The 16,131-nt window shown below is 51.8% G+C and overlaps 1 protein-coding gene across 2 annotated transcripts in view; it reads right to left on the reverse strand.

Annotated features, from left to right (window-relative positions):
* Positions 1 to 16,131, reverse strand: part of LOC147437223 (uncharacterized) — a 77,604-nt gene that overhangs the window by 1,197 nt on the left and 60,276 nt on the right. The gene's annotated exons all lie outside the window — the stretch shown is intronic.

A 16,131-nucleotide genomic window follows, 5' to 3' on the forward strand; every position in this document is an offset into this window, starting at 1 on the left:
AGTAGTGGTGAAAAGAAACACATGCTATAGGAACGATGACGACAAGGAAAACTCGGTCCCAAATGCAAGCCCTCCCACCATAGCCTGCCAAAGAAACACCTTTCCCTTATTACGAAGTTGAGTATGCAAGCCTCCAAACAATACATTCCTCCACCAAGCAGCAGAATTTTTTAGCCACCAAGGCTTGTTGGCCTTGTCAGCCAACCAATGCTTTTGCCGACTAAGAAGGTGATGGTCATGATTTGCAGAACTCCCAGTAATGGAATTTTTGCCTTTGACTTTCTAGTCCCGCTAAGGCCGATCATCTAGCAAGGCAGGGAGCACAGGAAAAGAAGAAAGACGACCATGAATTTGCTCCCAGATACCTCGACATCCAAGAGGGATATGATATTGATGCCGCACTCTATGAAAACAAAGCAGCTAGCTGCATTGTGCCAACACAGGATTGAAGAGGCAAACAATAGCATGCCTTGCCATAAACTGTTGATGAATCTGCTCTTTGCCAAGCCAGGTAAAGATCTAGAGGTGGCAAGCACCGTAGATTGTAGAGAATTCGTTGCCTCTTGGCAAGAGGGTGGCCTCCAGTCAACAAACATCAATACCTCTTGCCATCCATGCACCAAGCATGTGAGCAAAGCCGATTGTTCACATTTTGAATGGCTGATTTGCATTTACAATATGCTACCATGGTGTCTCTATCATAGCCTTGCCATGCAGGAGACCTTTCTGTAGCAGGGCTACAGTGTCACTGGCATGGACAGGTAGATAGTCACAGTTGGTCGAGTTCCATACTGGACGGACACTCTTGCCGGGTTTGTGCACGTGGCAGGGATACTGGTGGTGGTCCAGTCGACACTGTGGCCAGCGCACCACCAGAGATAGGCTTAGCTGGATTAGATAATTGGTGAGCCGTTGGTGGCTCTTTATGGTTGTATATATCCATAGCTGTTGGGTTTTATACATCATCTACTTTTGTGTGGTCAGTCATCTAGAGTCTGTCATCAGAGTTGTACACAGCACGTCTGCACCATCCCTACACAGTTGAGCCTCGACACCCCCACTGTATCTATGAGATATGGGCTGGAGCTGAGTGTGCTGCCATGCCAAAGTCAGTATCGGTTTCTTTGAGTTTGTCGATGTTTGTGTTGTTCCTCTGATGAGTCGTACTGTTGTTGCTCTGTTGTTCTTTGTCTTCTGTGTTTTCATTCTGTGGAGTGAGATATCACGCACATTGCACTGAGGAGCACCCACTAAAGAGGGCACGACACATTATCTCCGCTACAAGTGCTCTCATTTTTGGCACGCCCTTTGGGACCTCAACTGAAGTTTCACTCCACTGTGCTACAGGTCGAGGAGCTAGTGTCACAAAGTGATGACGTGGCTACCGACAACAGAAACCCTAATTTCTGCCAGAAACCCTAAAATTCCTGCAAACCCTAATTTTGCAGAAACCCTAATTTCTGGAAACCCTAACCCTAAACTGCTGGCTCAAACCCTAAGTGGATGGAAACCCTAAAAGCAGGCGCAAGTGTCACGTGGCAGCAGTGTACGGACTTTTCCGGAAATCACGGAGATGGGAAAAAAAGCAACCAGCAACGCTTTCTCTTGATTTTTGGCTACGCAAGGAATTGGAGAGAGAGAGAGAGAGAGAGAGAGAGAGAGAGAGAGAGAGAGAGAGAGAGAGAGAACTTGCTTTATTTTTACTTGCTCTCTTGAGAGAGAGAGAGATTGCTTTTGAACTGAAAGCTTTTGGGGCTCTGCTTTTGGGCATCCCTTGTAACCTTTAAATTAGTGGTTTAGGGCTCACTTCTCAGAGCATCTGGACGCAGAGTCTGAGAGTGAAACCCTAACCGCTCTTTGTACTTTGACATTGATTTAATACATAAAGAAATACCGAAAGGGGCGCCAGTCTTTGGGGCCAATATCTCTAGGCACGGAACTCCGCCGGGCCAGTGCAAATCTATTGTGATCTGTGAATGGTTTTGAAGTGGTTATTTGGTGCTGTCATGATTGATTCTTGACTTGGAGTGTCCAAGTCTGTTACAGATAGCTCGTTTAAGCTCTCGCCTATGTTGGTCTAGACTAGCTTAGTCCAGCTGGGTCTGTCGAGCTCAATACTGGACTAGCTAGTCAAGTCACTCGTCCTGGTCTAGTCCCCTCTCGTCAGGTCTAGCCAAAGTAGGCTGGGTCTAGCCAGAGTAGGCTGGGTCTAATCCTCTCTCATCGAGGTCTAACAAGGAGGTGGTCTAGTCACTCGCCTTGGTCTAGTGGAGTCTGGTGGTGCAGTAAGTGAAGGTCTTAGTGCTCAAGGCTTGGGTGGGCTTGTGGTTACTGCATGACACATACAAGGCAGTCAAAAGAGCGACAAAGCCCACTACTAAGCCCCTTGAAGTACTACCACAGGAAGCGTCAACCCTTCGTGCCAAGCAGAAGTCCACCAGCCCCATTACCCCTACCTTCTCCCTCAACCAATTCTACACCTCCCCAATCACCCCCATCAATCAACTTCTCATCCACTGTGTTACAGCAAGCTCCTGCACAAACAGCCATGGAGGAGCTCACAAGCGTTCTAGCTAAGGTAAGTTTCCGACTTTCGAGGGTCTCTCCACAGAGGATGTTGACGACCATGCCCGGAGGTTTGTTTCTTCTGCAGAGGTCGTGGGCTCAACCGAGAAGATGCCTACTTAGTACTCTTCCCATCTACCTTGGATGGCTTAGCAGACAAGTGGTATAGCCAGTTTGCAGAGAACCACTTTAGTACTTGGGCCACGTTAAGACAACAGTTTTGTGAAGCTTTCAGACCACGGGACTTCCAAGAAAGGGTTCTGGATGAGATGGTGAACCTGATGCTTCAGCCCAAAGAGACTTTTGTAGAACTCATGACCCGAACAAAGTCTCTGGTTGCCAAGCTTCCTCAACCACCAGGTGAGTTCATGGTCAAGAAATGGGTAGAGAAGGCTCTTCCAAAGACTTCTTAGAAAAAACTGAGAGAGAATCTCCGTCATGATGCCACCTTGGAGGAGTTTGTTGCAGCTACTACTAGGATAGAGGGGGCAAGGAAGCTGTTTATCGACTCTTCTCAGGTAGAGACTGCCTCTGTACTCTTATAGAGTCCATCTGACCCTTTGACTTCTCTATGTAGGGAACTTGAAGCTACAACGTGCTCTTCAAGAAGAGAAATCAATCTCTCTTAGACAGAAGAAGCCCCCACATCACGAGGGTTTGGATCAAATCAAGAGAGAGCTAGAAGAGCTTAGGTCTCAGCAAGAGACTAAGGCTATGATATGGTGCAGCTCATGCCGCTTTCCAAGACACCCTCCACAGGACTGTCCCCTTCGGGCTTATTGCCACTTCTGCAAAAAATCTGGACATGAAGACAAGGATTGCTACTATATCAAATGATTGCAACAAATACAACAAAGCCTCGGTCCTTCTATCCAAAGTATGTCAAGGTACTTTTCCGTCTCAAAATTTTATCATACTCATGCTCCCTCAGCCCCTTAGAGCTTTTTTTTTTTTTTCCGAGAAAAAGATCCTTCTTTATTAGTTAATGAAAGCTGCCCATAGGGCTACATCCACCTCTACAGGAGAGGGCTACAACAAACATGATGGGGAGACTCTCCCAATGAAAAAACAGCATATATACAATAGGGCTAAATCAAGAGATGGGAGGAGGGAAAAGCCACACAGGTGGACAGTAGTGCCATCTGAGCACCCCCTGGACCATGGAGTAAAACGGCCCAGGGCGCCAGAGACGAAGGAAAGCCTCGCGGCGCTCCCGCATGCGGTCGGAGCAGCCCTGTAGTCCCTCAAGCTGTCCTCTGAGAGTATGGATCAGCTCTAGCCAAAAGTCACGAACAGTCTCTGCTGGTGGTACAAGGCGAGCCTCAAAGATGCGGAAACAACGGGCCCGCCAGATGAACCAGAGAGCTAGGCCGCTGATGAGCTCCCAACACTCCGCTCTCTCACTGCTCCACTCCTGTGGAGTAAGGTCTGTAGCAGGCTGGAGTGTAGGTTGACCCCCCTGTATCACTATCATCCTGCTGGTGGAAGATAGCTCAAACTGAAGTGCCGGGCCCGTGAGGGTGGACCAAGCCGCCGCCCCCCAAGTGTACTGTCGAGCCGTGGAGAGGGCAGGCATCAGCCGAAGAACTCGTAGCCACACCTGCTGGGCCGAGGGACAGTCCCAAAGACAGTGTCGCTGACTCTCCACCAACTGGTCACAGGCTGTACATGCGGCCGAGAGACCACAATGTACAAGCCAGCTCCCTACTGCTGTGGCTCTGTGTGCAACCAACCACTGGAACAAGGTGACGCGCCTTGGCTGTCTGGAGTCCCACAGCCTCTGCCAAAAAGCTGCCAAGAACTCAACTGTGAGACCCTCCTCCTGCCAATGACGTGCTGCAGCGGGGCGGGCCTCTCTCTGTGCTGCAAGTATATGACGTCCAAGCCGAACAGTGTACTGAAAGAAAGGGACTCCTGGGCGGTCTGCAGAAGAGAATGGGTCCCTCCAAAGCCACTCACCAGGATCCCACTGTACTCGTGCCAGTGGACAGCACTCCCAAGCCCATAGCCTCCAGTGTCCTGTCTCAAGAGCTGCTGGGTCAGGGTCTATGACGCAAGTCCTCCCACAGATGCCCACAACTCGGATCCTCTGGAAACAACACTCTGCTACCTGTGGGGCCTCTACTACAACTCTCTGTAATCGTCCCCCACCCTGAAGCTCGAATAACAGGGCTGGGACAGTCTCTGAGCAAGCCTTGACTGAAATGAGAACCTCCAGTCGTGTGAAGGCTCCCATCCACCGGGGTGCTACTGGCTCGAGAGGCGTGAGCCAATCAGCTGGAACTGACTCTGAGATGTCCTGACACATGCTCTGAACCCCTCTCATGCCCTGCAGCTGGACAACCTGCACCTCCTCTGACAAACCTGTGAACTCTAGCCAATCACCTAGAGAGCGCGCAGGACCTGCTGCGATGGGACCCCAAGAAACATGAGGCCTACTCCCAACCAAGTGGCCTCTCTGAGTGCTAACCATGGGGTTTCAGACGAGGGGCTACCGTAGGCGCTCCTCCGTGCACGTCGGCTGTCGCTGCTCTAGGCCACGCCGCAGTAGCTCCCAAGACCGAAGCACACTCACAGCGAATCGGTCCTCTAGTCTCCTGCTCAAACCAACTCGGCGCAACTCTGTAAAGATCCATCTGGTCGAAGGTTGCCAAGGGCCTCCTGCCTGAGGCACCCTGGCACGAAGCCTCTGCAACAAGAACTCCTTCCAGGGCTCCTCGCCTGGAAGAAGTCCTCTGACGACGAACTTCCCAAGAAGGGCTCTGCTCTGCTGTGCTGGATCAATGATCCCAAGCCCTCCCTGAGAACAAGGAAGTGTGATGACCGACCAAGCCACCTTGGCTTGGGCAATCTGAGTGTCGCGACCAGACCAAAGGAAGTTCCTGATCAGCCTCTCTACCTGGCTGATACAAGAACTCGAGAAGATCCAGCAAGAAGTGATGTACCACATAGTCGCCAACAACACCTGGTTGGCAACTACTACTCTACCAGCCAGCGAAAGTCGTGCTGAGCTCCAATGTAACAGCTTTCTCCTGATGGACAGGAGAAGAGGAGCAATCTGCTGCTCGGGGGACAAATCCAAACCAACCTGACAACCCAAGTACCGAACTGCAGTCCCTGGAGGAATCCACCTGAAACCCTCTCCTGGCATCCAATCTGGCACAGGAGCACTACCAACTGAGAAAGCCACAGTCTTTCTCCAGTTGATCAGTGCGCCCGATGCACAGCAGAAGGTCTCCAAAGCCTGCCCACATCTGTGTAAATCGGCCTCCTGGCCCTCTAAGTACAAGGCTGAGTCGTCGGCAAACTCAGCGTCCAGAAGCTCATCTCCCCGTATAGGGAGTGCTAAGCCCCTCAAACCAACCTGCTGTGACACCAAAAATCTGCTCATCGCCTCCGCATAGAACAGAAAGAGAAAGGGGGCAAGAGGACAACCCTGTCTGACCGATCGTGTGAGCATGAAGCGCTCACCTCTACCACCTGCCAAAAGCACCTGACTGTGGGCCTGTCTGTACAAAGCTGACACCCCTCTGATCCAAGCCTCTGAGAAGCCCATCCTACGTAGCGTGCCCTCTAGAAAGTCCCAGTCAACTCTGTCGTATGCCTTCTCAAAATCGAGAAGAAGAATCACAAGGTCCTCCCCACGGAGCCGTGCAAGGGCAGAAGCCTCCCAAAAAGTGAAGATGTTGTCAAGGATACTGCGTTCCTTGACAAAACCTGTCTGAGTCCCATGTATAAGGCTCTCCAGAAGTGGCTGAATCCTCAAACTCAGAGCCTTGGCAAGAATTTTGTAGGTTGAGTTGAGAATGGTGATGGGACGCCACTGTCGAATCTCATCCATGGAGCCACCCTCCTTAGGAATGAGGTAAATCAGGCCCTCACTCATGCTATCCGGCATCACTCCTGTGTGCAGAATGTACTGAAAGGCACTACAGAGATCTGGGCCAAGCAGGTCCCAGTACTCCAAGAAGAAGCTGGGAGTCAGCCCATCCTCACCTGGACAGCTACCACGAGGGAGGGCCCTAAGAGCCGTGTGTAGCTCCTCAAGCTGAAGAGGTAACTCAAGCCTCTGCCGCATCTCCTCAGACACAAGACAAGGCATCTGTGCCCAAACCTGCTCCCTGCATGCATCCTGCCTCTCTGACTCTGGCTCAGCCGACAGTAGCTCACGGTAAAAGTCAGTAGCAACTGCACGCATATCCTACGGCTCGCAAACAACTGACCCATCGGGTCTCCTCAACTAATTGACCTTGGCATGCGAGTGCCGAGGTCCCACTGTCTCCAAAAAAACACCTGTCACTCTGTCACCCACCTGAGTCCACTGAGATGCATGCCGGTGGAAGGCAAACTCATGGCGCCTCTCCTCTGTGCAAGCAAGCTCCTGTCGAGCCTGCTGAAGCTGCTCCTCCAACCATGGACTGTCTGGATGCTGCTCCTGCATCCTCTGTAGTGAAGCAATGCCTCGTCTGAGACGCTGCTCCTCCTCCCTCGCTGCAGCCCGTTGAGCCAAAGACTCCTGGAGAAAGAAGTGGCTGAGCTGAGCTAGGCCTGAGGCCACTCTGTCTGCAGGTGGAGCCTGGCTGTCCATGCCCTCTGTCCATAGAGCCTCGACCCTCTCTCTGAGTGCTGAGTCCAACAAGACCCGCTCTGGGATGCGAAGCATCGTGCTCCCACTCCTCTGCCTGTCTGCCACTGTGAGGATCACTGGTGCACGGTCCGAGAAGGATGTCCCTGCCAGGATGCCCACTGATCCCCCCAAGTCACTGAAGTGGTCACTAGTGTAGAAGCGATCTATGCGCGATAGATTCACTCCTCCCACTCGGCGGTCCGATCTAGAGAAAGCAAGACTCTCTGGAGGCCTCACAAAGCCAGAATGCTGCCATGTATCCGAGACCCTCAACGTCATACAAAACCTCTCCCAAGCTGCTAACTCGACTCCATGCACAGTAGCATGGCTGCCTCCGATTTTGTCAGAAGGGTCCTCCAACATGTTGAAGTCCCCTCCTACACACCACTGGTCAACCTGTGGCAAAGACTCAACAATCTGTGACCAAAACTCTGCACGAGCACTCGCCACATTGGGCGCATAGATGTTCAGGAAACCCACAAGGCTACCCTGAACCTGCATAGTAATCCACTGAGCCCTGCCTGGTACAATAATCCCTCTGCCCACAATGGCCTGCTGTAATGAGTCCGCAATAGTCATACATACCCCACCCTGGATGCCTCCAGGTCCAAAAGCAGCTGACCAAAAGGTATCATAGCGTCCACGCAAAATCTGACCACATCGCCGAATGCGGCTCTCAGACAAATGGTGCTCCTGAAGCATAAGGAGATCAATCTCTCCTCCCACAAGGCATCGCTGAAGCTCCTGACGCAATCGGCCCCGCTGTCGCTGAAACTGGGGCCCACCGAGTCCCTGCACGTTCCACGAGACGATCCTCATGGGGAGCGAGAGAGAACAGATGCTGCCGCAGCAGCAAGACGAGCTATCTTCGAAGCAGGCTTGGATGGGGAGTAATCCGCATCCGAGCGTCCTCTAGATAGGCGAGACTGCAGTGAGTGCCTGGTCCAAGCCCAAGTAGAGCGAGCCGTGCGTAAAGCAACCTCCTTTGTCCAGGAGTCCTCATGAATGAATACATAGCAAGGCAAACACTGCGTATCAGCAAAAAAGTACACCACAATGTGTCTACATCCTGCTGAATCTGGGGGTGTCACCGCAAACTTGGCCAGTGGCCACAAAGTCTGCAGCAGATCTGTAACGCCAAGTTCTCCCATGTGGTGAGAGAACTCGAGAACCTGTGTATGCAACCATCCCACCACTGAGTCGAGGGACCACTCTGTCTGAGTCCTGCCACAGAGGGGGACGGAGAAACCAACTGCTGAGTCCAAGGCCTCTGTCCCCCTAGCGGCGAGGAACAAAGCGTGGACTCTGAAGCAGGCTGCCTCGTGGTCTGCTGCGGAATCGCCAAGATAACGAGTAAACCCGTAATCGAAGAAATCCCAGCGGCGTCGGAGGTCAAAGCTCGTCAAACCACGAGGGATAGCTGCAAGAGGAGATGTCTGAATCTGCAGTGGGGGCCGCATGAAGGGCTGACCCTCTCTCGCTAGGCGACTCGTGGCGAAGGCGCTGCCAAGAGATCTCCTGGCCGCCGGCAAGGGTCCAGTCTCCAGAGCCGACTGTGGTACTGAAGCAGGAAGAGGGGGAGAAGGGGCTGGGGGGGGCGGGGGAGAGGAGAAGCGGGGTGGGGAGGCAGGGACAAGGGGGGGGCGAGGAGGGGAGTGAGCGGTAGCAGAGGGCGGGGGAGGGCATGAGGAGGAGGAGGGGAGATCGGAAGGCGGAGCGGCTGGCAAGGGTGAAGCGGAGGTGGAGGCTGGCGTAGGGGGCTCCTCCTGCTCAAGAGGACCAAAGCGGTTCCCCGTGGGAACCCACTGCTGCTGAGTAGGCACCTGGGGGCCACTCTGAGTGCCAGGCTGTCGCTGTGGCCCCTGGCGTCGACGGCCACGGGCCTGCTGCCACCCCTCCTCCGCTGGAGCCCCAGGCTCGGAGGGTGGCGCTGGATCTGTGCTCTGCGTCGCTGGCTGTGGCTACGGCCCAGCCTTGGCAGGCTGGGGCTGAGGCTGCGGTGCGGGTCGTGGTCTCCTCCGTGGATAGGCCTTCGCTAGGTGGCCCATCTGTCTGCAAATGAAACACTGGTTCGGGAGACCCGAGTACTCCACACTCTGTCTAAACCAACCCCCACTCACCCGAGGCAGAAGGATGACCTTCGGGAGCGTGTGGGTATCTCTGACCAAAACTCGAACTGAAGGGATGCCAGCCGCCTTGGCAGCTACTGATGCTGCCGTACGAGGTGTCTCCAGGACAGTTCCGATGGCGGAGCCAATCCTGGAGAGAAGTGGAAGGTACTCCCTCCGTAAACCCGGAAAGCAGACTGATATGGGGATGTCCGCCTCCTCTACTAGCACATCCGAAGACGGGTCAAAACCATGTCGCCACTGTTGAAAGTGGGTGCGTGCTGCTCGGATGGCCAATGGACTCATAGCTATGACCTTGGAGGCCATCTCGGAAGTCTCGAACTCAATCTGGTAGTACCCCCGTCCGAGAATCTGGATATCCAAGATCTTGCCCACCTCTGCGAGGAGGCGGGCCTGGAGAAGATCTCGCAGCTCTCCTCTGCTGGGACGAGTGCCGAGAACCTTGCAGATGACAGAAGTCGCCTGCAAGCGTTCTACCTCTGTGGCAAGGCTCGCTTGCTCTGCCGGCGTAAGAGCAAGTCGAATGGTGGGCTCAGCGGGGTCGGGCGAGGGGGCTTCAGGCGAGTCCCTCTGAGGTGGAGCTGGAGCCTCCATCTGTGTCTACTGCTGAGTCGAAGAAGCGGGCGATGAAGAAAATCTGCGAACGAGTACGCCAAGCACTTGTCCGAAGAGAAAGTGTTGCCGAGCCAGGTGCAGAAGACCTTCGGGAGCAAAGAGGACGGGGGGGGGGGGGATGGGGGGACGGCGAGGGCGAAGTGGGCAGCCGGGAATTGTGCGGGTGCACAAGCGGCAGCGAGCGGGGGGGTGGGGAGGGGATGGCAACGCGAGAGGAGGGCAGCGGGCAGCCTATGGGGCAGGGCGAAAACAAGGGGGGGCAGCGGGCGGGCGGCAGCGCGCAGGGGTAGCGGGTGGGGGGGGGGGGGGGGGGGGGAGAGGGCAGCGATGGCGCAGCAAGGGGGGGGCGAGCAGCAGTAGCGAGCGTCCAAACTCAGAAAGCATTAAAATATATCCAGGCCCCTTAGAGCTTCTACACCTCAGCTTCCAACTCCATGCAACAAGAGCAGAGACCACCTCGTCCCCCGTTTCGTCCATCAAATCGGCCCATCTTATGCTATAAATGTGGAGAATATGGGCATTACCAATGCAAGTGTCCTTTACCTGAAGAGTCTCCTCCTTGCCGTCATTGTCCGGAGTCTAAAGACCACTACAGTAAGGACTGTCCCAAGCAAAGGGCATCCTCATCTTCAGGCCCAGCTCAGAACCAACAAGAATTCACATTCCCGAAGATCAATCTGATCGCAGTGAACACCATCCCTCAGCCATCACCTGATACTCATACGGTTAGGCCACAACAAGTAGGAGAGCCCGCTAGCGTCCTCACTCGGACACAAAGAGCAGCTCTTGGTCTCAACTTTCCAACAGGTCCATCTCATCCATCTCCACTTCCACAACCTGACCCAACTGACGAGCCCTTCATCGGTGCTAAGAGCAGGCCAATCTCTATGCTATCGGACATTGATGGAGCCTTCTTGGAAGCAGTGGCTGAATTGCAACAAGTCAAAGTTCCAGAGGAAGTCGAGATCGAAAAAGCTAAGCCCACAGTGGAAGCAATCTTGAAGAACACCTTTCAGCAAGTATCCCCTTACGATATGCTCCGGCTCGATGCATCCCTCAGAAGTGACACCCTCTCAGTCATTCAGTCTCTGTACCCGAGTGAAGGGCCTAGTGTTGGGCACCTCAACGTACAGCCCTCAGAGTCTTACATGATTTCCTATCTAGCAGCGCCTCTCACTGTATCTATTCTTGGGCATCAATTCTCCGGCGTCATGGTCGATAGTGGTTCTGGGATCAATCTGATGCCAGAGCTCACTATGTTGGCTTTAGGTTTGGAGCCTACCCGCCTTGCTCCATTCAGTGTTACATTGGCTGACCAGAGGACAGTCTATCCAGTGGGCATAATAGACAAGGTGCCTCTAAAGGTACAAGAATTCACCTTTAGCTTGGATTTTGTGGTGGTCAGTCTTCCCCATGTGGAGGGAGGATTTCCTTTGCTTATTGGTAGACCATGGTTGCGGCATACTAAGGCACTTCATGATTGGGGAAACGACGCCATGTGGATACACACTCCTAGCTCCCCCATGCAACCAATTTGACTCGAAGGAGGTATGGATCCAGTAGTTCATCACAGCTCGTTGTCAGTACAATCCAACCCCGACCTCGAGCAGCCTACCCCACCTGATAGGTCTGACGAAGACTTGCTGCAGTGGTTGGAAGCTACCACATTGATGCCATGCTATGTGGTCTCTATTCAAGCCTCACCCGTGGATACACTCGCACTCCCGGATCCTCAGGCTAACACCAATGATCCAAGTTGTACAGAAGAAAGTGTGCCAGTCCCAGAAGCAAGTGTCTTAGTCCCTGATGACCATGATTCAAGTGTTCCTCTTATGGTAGTCGTCAGCCTTGTTGAACCTATCACACATCACCGAAGGGGAAAGAAATCTCCTCTGCATGAGTTCGCCAAAGTTTCGCCTCTCCCTTTAACATCCTCTGGGTTTGATGCCCCGCCCACTCAAAAGCACTTTGTTGTGTCTGAAGACTTACCCTTCGAGGAGCTTTCACCAGGATGGTTACAAGAGGAGTATGCGGAGTTTCCATTCGATCAAACGCTAGCCCATGATGTCTCGAAGCTCCAAGAGGCAGCTCACTCTTCATCTTCTGAGGCGCCCTCTCTAGCTACACCTCCTGACCCCGTCAAAGAAGTCAACCTGGGTGACCCTCACGACACTCAGCACATCCTCTTAGCAGCTTGGTTATGGGAGCATCCCGTGCTACTCGATCAGGTACTCTCTTTCATACACTCTTTTAAAGATGTTTTTGCTTGGTCCTACAAGGATTTGGAAGGGATCCCACCAGAATTGGGTGTCCATACTATCCCTTTGGTTGAAGGGGCTAAGCTTTTCAGAGGCCGAGCTTACAAGCTCAACCCAAAGTATGCAAAAGCTGTCAGGTCACAGCTAGAAAAAATGCAAGAGGCAGGAATCATTGTACTTGTGGAGCACTCTCATTGGTTATCACCCATGGTGATAGCGCCTAAGAAGCAGTCCAATAAACTCCGTGTGTGCGTAGATTACTGCGCTCTGAACAAGGTAGCTCTCCTGCCAGGTTGGTGACACGTGGCAGGGATATGGGTGGTGGTCCAGTCGACAGCGTGGCCAGTGCACCACCAGAGATAGGCTTAGCTGGATTAGATAATTGGTGAGCCATTGGTGGCTCTTTATGGTTGTATATATCCGTAGCTGTTGGGTTTTATACATCATCTACTTTTGCTTCAGAGATGCCTTGTGGGAGGTATGATTGCTATACTTATGCTTCAGGAGCATCATCTTCGCCCAGTGCACGGGTTGAGTTTTGATCACACATTGTGGAGTCCTTGCCTCATGCGGAGTAGTGGTGTGTTGGGGGGGACTTGAACATATTGGAGGACCCCTCATGCCTCATGCAGAGCATTGGTGTGTTTGAAGGGACTTCAACATGCTGGAGGACCCCTTGGATAGGATTGAAGGCAGCCATGCTACCGTGCACAGGGCTGAGTTGGCAGCTGGGGAGCGCTTATGTATGACCTTGAGGATTTCAAATGTTTGGTAGCATGCGGCCCTCAGATAGCTTATCTTTCTCTCAATCTGACCACAAAGTACGGGGCGTGAATCTATCTTGGATAGATCGCTTCTACGCCAATGACCACATCTGTGACATGGGAGGATCTGTATGCATTTTGGCAAGGACTACCTTTTTAGATCATGTGCCAGTGATTCTTACAGTGGCAGAAGATAGAGGAATGGAAGTTCCATGCTGCGCATCCTCCAGAGGATTCCAATGGTGGATACAGAGCTCAGAGAGGGGGTGGTGGTGCTTTGGACAGAGAGTTTTGGCATACAGGGCACCCCCACCAGTAGAGTGCACACTCATCTTGTTAAGCTTAGTCGTTTCTTCCTACAGGAGTCTGCAGCTTTTGGCTATAGCCAAGGAGGAGAAGAAGTGGCTCTGACCAGCCATTGCTTCCCTACAACGGATGCAGGAGCGCCACCCTGGTAGTCCTTGGATGGAGAAGCACTTGCAGCAGGCTCGTTGATCACCATTGAGGAGCCATGTGTGAACTAGTATTTGTAAGTTGAGGCGGCCTAATGGGTCAATTGCTACAAAGGCCGAGGAAATGCGTGTAGTTGCTACTGACTTTTACTATGAGTTGCTTTCAGCTTAGCCACAGTCAGTGTGTCGGGATGCATGCAAAAAGAAGGTTTGGACGCAAATGGCTTGCCTTGTTATCAAGAAGATTCGTCAAAGACTAGAGCTGCCTCTCCAGTTGGAGGAGCTCCACGAGGCCCTCGGGAAACTTTCCCGAGGTAGCTGCCCAAGGGAGAATGGTTTGACTCCTGGTTTCTTCTTGGAGTATTAGGAGCTTCTTGGTCGTGATCTTTGTAGTGTATATCAGCACATTTTTTACACTCTAACAGCATGAGTGAGGGGTTATCCCCAAGGAGGGAGGCTCCTTGGATGAGATTCGGCAGTGGCGGCCCATCGCCATTCTCAATTCAGCCTACAAAATCTTTGCAAAGGCTCTCAGTTTGAGGATCATACATGAGACCCAAACATACATGAGAACCAAACAGGTTTTGTAAAGAAGCGCAACATCCTTGATAACATCTTTACCTTTTGAGAGGCGTCTGCCCTCGTACATCTCTGAGGAGAGGATCTTCTGATACTCCTCGATTTTGAGAAAGTGTACCACAGAGTTGACTCGGGCTTCCTGGAGGGCACTCTGCGCGCACGATGGGGTTTTCAAATACATGGATCAGAGGAGTGTCAGCTATATACAGATGGGCGCACAGTCAGGTGCTGTTGGCAGGGGGAAGAGAAGAACGCTTCATGCTCATGCGTTCGGTTAGACAGGGCTGCCCTCCCATCCCCTTCCTTTTTTTCTTCCATGCGGAGGCGATGAGCAGATTTTTTACTTCACAAGAGGTTGGTTTGCATGGTTCAGAGCTGGGGAGACGAGCTGCTGGACACTGAGTTTGCTGATGACTCAGCCATGTACTAGGAGGGCTAGGAGGCCAATATGCATAGGTGTGAGCACGCTCTTGAGGTGTTTTGTTGTGCATCGGTAGCATTGATCAACTAGAGGAAGAGAGTGGCTTTCTGGGTTGACAGTGCTCTCATGCCCGATTGGTCGCATGGAGAGGGCTTCAGGTGGATATCCTCAGGGACACGTATACGCTACTTGGGTTGTCAGGCTGGTTTCGATCGGTCTCCAGAGCAGTAGACTGCTCCTCTCCTCCTGTTCATTAGGAGGAGACTGCTACATAGGAGCTCCGAACGGCTCTCTTTGGCTGGCAGGGTTGTAGTGGCCAACCAGGTGCTTTTGGCTACTATGTGGTACATCACGTCGTGCTAGATCTTCTCGAGCTCTTGCATTAGCCAGCTAGAGAGACCGGTCAAGAACTTTTGGATTTCAAGGTCAGAATTAGTGCTAACGGTTTGTATGTAGAGGACTATAAGAAAAATGGAAAACTTGTTGTGCATGGAAAGAAAATAGGAAAGATGTTCACTCTCAATGTCAACATACCCGAAATGACTCTCAATATCGACATACCTAAAATGAATGATGCCATGTTTTCAAAAAGTTTTAGAGATCTCGGATAAACATGTTGGCCATGCAAGTGCCAAGGCTCAAATAGATGCACTGTAAAGAATTTGTCAACAATTCAGAGCATTAAAAATGCAGAAAAAATGTGAGTCTTGGCAGACATTGGCAGCAAGCAAAGGATTCCTTTCCGCAAGAAAGACGTGTAAGAAGAAAACACTGGAATTGGTACATTCCGATGTATGGGGTCTTGCAAAGAATGCATAAATGGAAGGATGCAGGTTTTATGTAGCAATCATTGATGATTGCTCACGTAAAGTGTGGGTTTATTGTCTGAAGGAGTATGTGCCAACGATTTCAAAAAATTCCCTGTTAATACGAATCTATAGAAGATGCCGACCATTAGGTGGTGCGCACGGCGTGGGGGCCTGGCCTCGCGTAGCGGGAGGTCGCTGATTGCTTGGGACAGCTGGCCAGGGAGTGATAGCAAGGAGCGATGCCACGTGGCTTGATGTGGGCGAGCGTCGATTGAGCAGCAACTGCTTGTGTTGAGCACGTTTTTTGAACGTTAAGGGAGTCTGGCATGCTGCACAAATATCCTAGCACGATTGGTAAAGGGGGCTGAAATCTGTTCCTTCACACAGAGTGAAGAAGTTCAAAACCTCCTTTTTGAGGCGGAAAGCTTGCCACCTTAGACAAGGCGATTCCTAACATTCCTAGGAGGAATCTAGGAAACTAATGAATAAAAACACAGATGAACGAGTAAGACTTAGAGTGAAGTGCTCATTCATTTTCAGAATTTTAAGGCCCAACCTTGAAAAGAAAACACAAAAGTATGTACTACTGTCTTAGGTTAGATGGAGGGGAGAATAATTCCCCCATGAATTTTTGATGCAAGAAAAAGATCCTTCCATTAGTTAAGAAAACTGCCCCTACAAAAGAGGGGTACATCGAAATGTGGGTAGACTCTCCCAATGAAAAAATAAGATATATACAATGACGGCTAAAATAAGATATGGGAGGAGATTCAACACCCTGTTTTCAAAGCTTTCATCTAACGGACTCAATTTTGATAATAAAATGAAAGACATTTTCTTGCTATGTTCTTTGTCTTCATTGTGAGATATATTTTACACTACCATAAGTAACTCCGCCCCTAAGGGCAAGCT

The sequence above is a fragment of the Adiantum capillus-veneris genome, chromosome 17 (genome assembly GCF_014529385.1).
Source record: "Adiantum capillus-veneris isolate H3 chromosome 17, ASM1452938v2, whole genome shotgun sequence".
NCBI classification, from domain to species: domain Eukaryota; kingdom Viridiplantae; phylum Streptophyta; class Polypodiopsida; order Polypodiales; family Pteridaceae; genus Adiantum; species Adiantum capillus-veneris.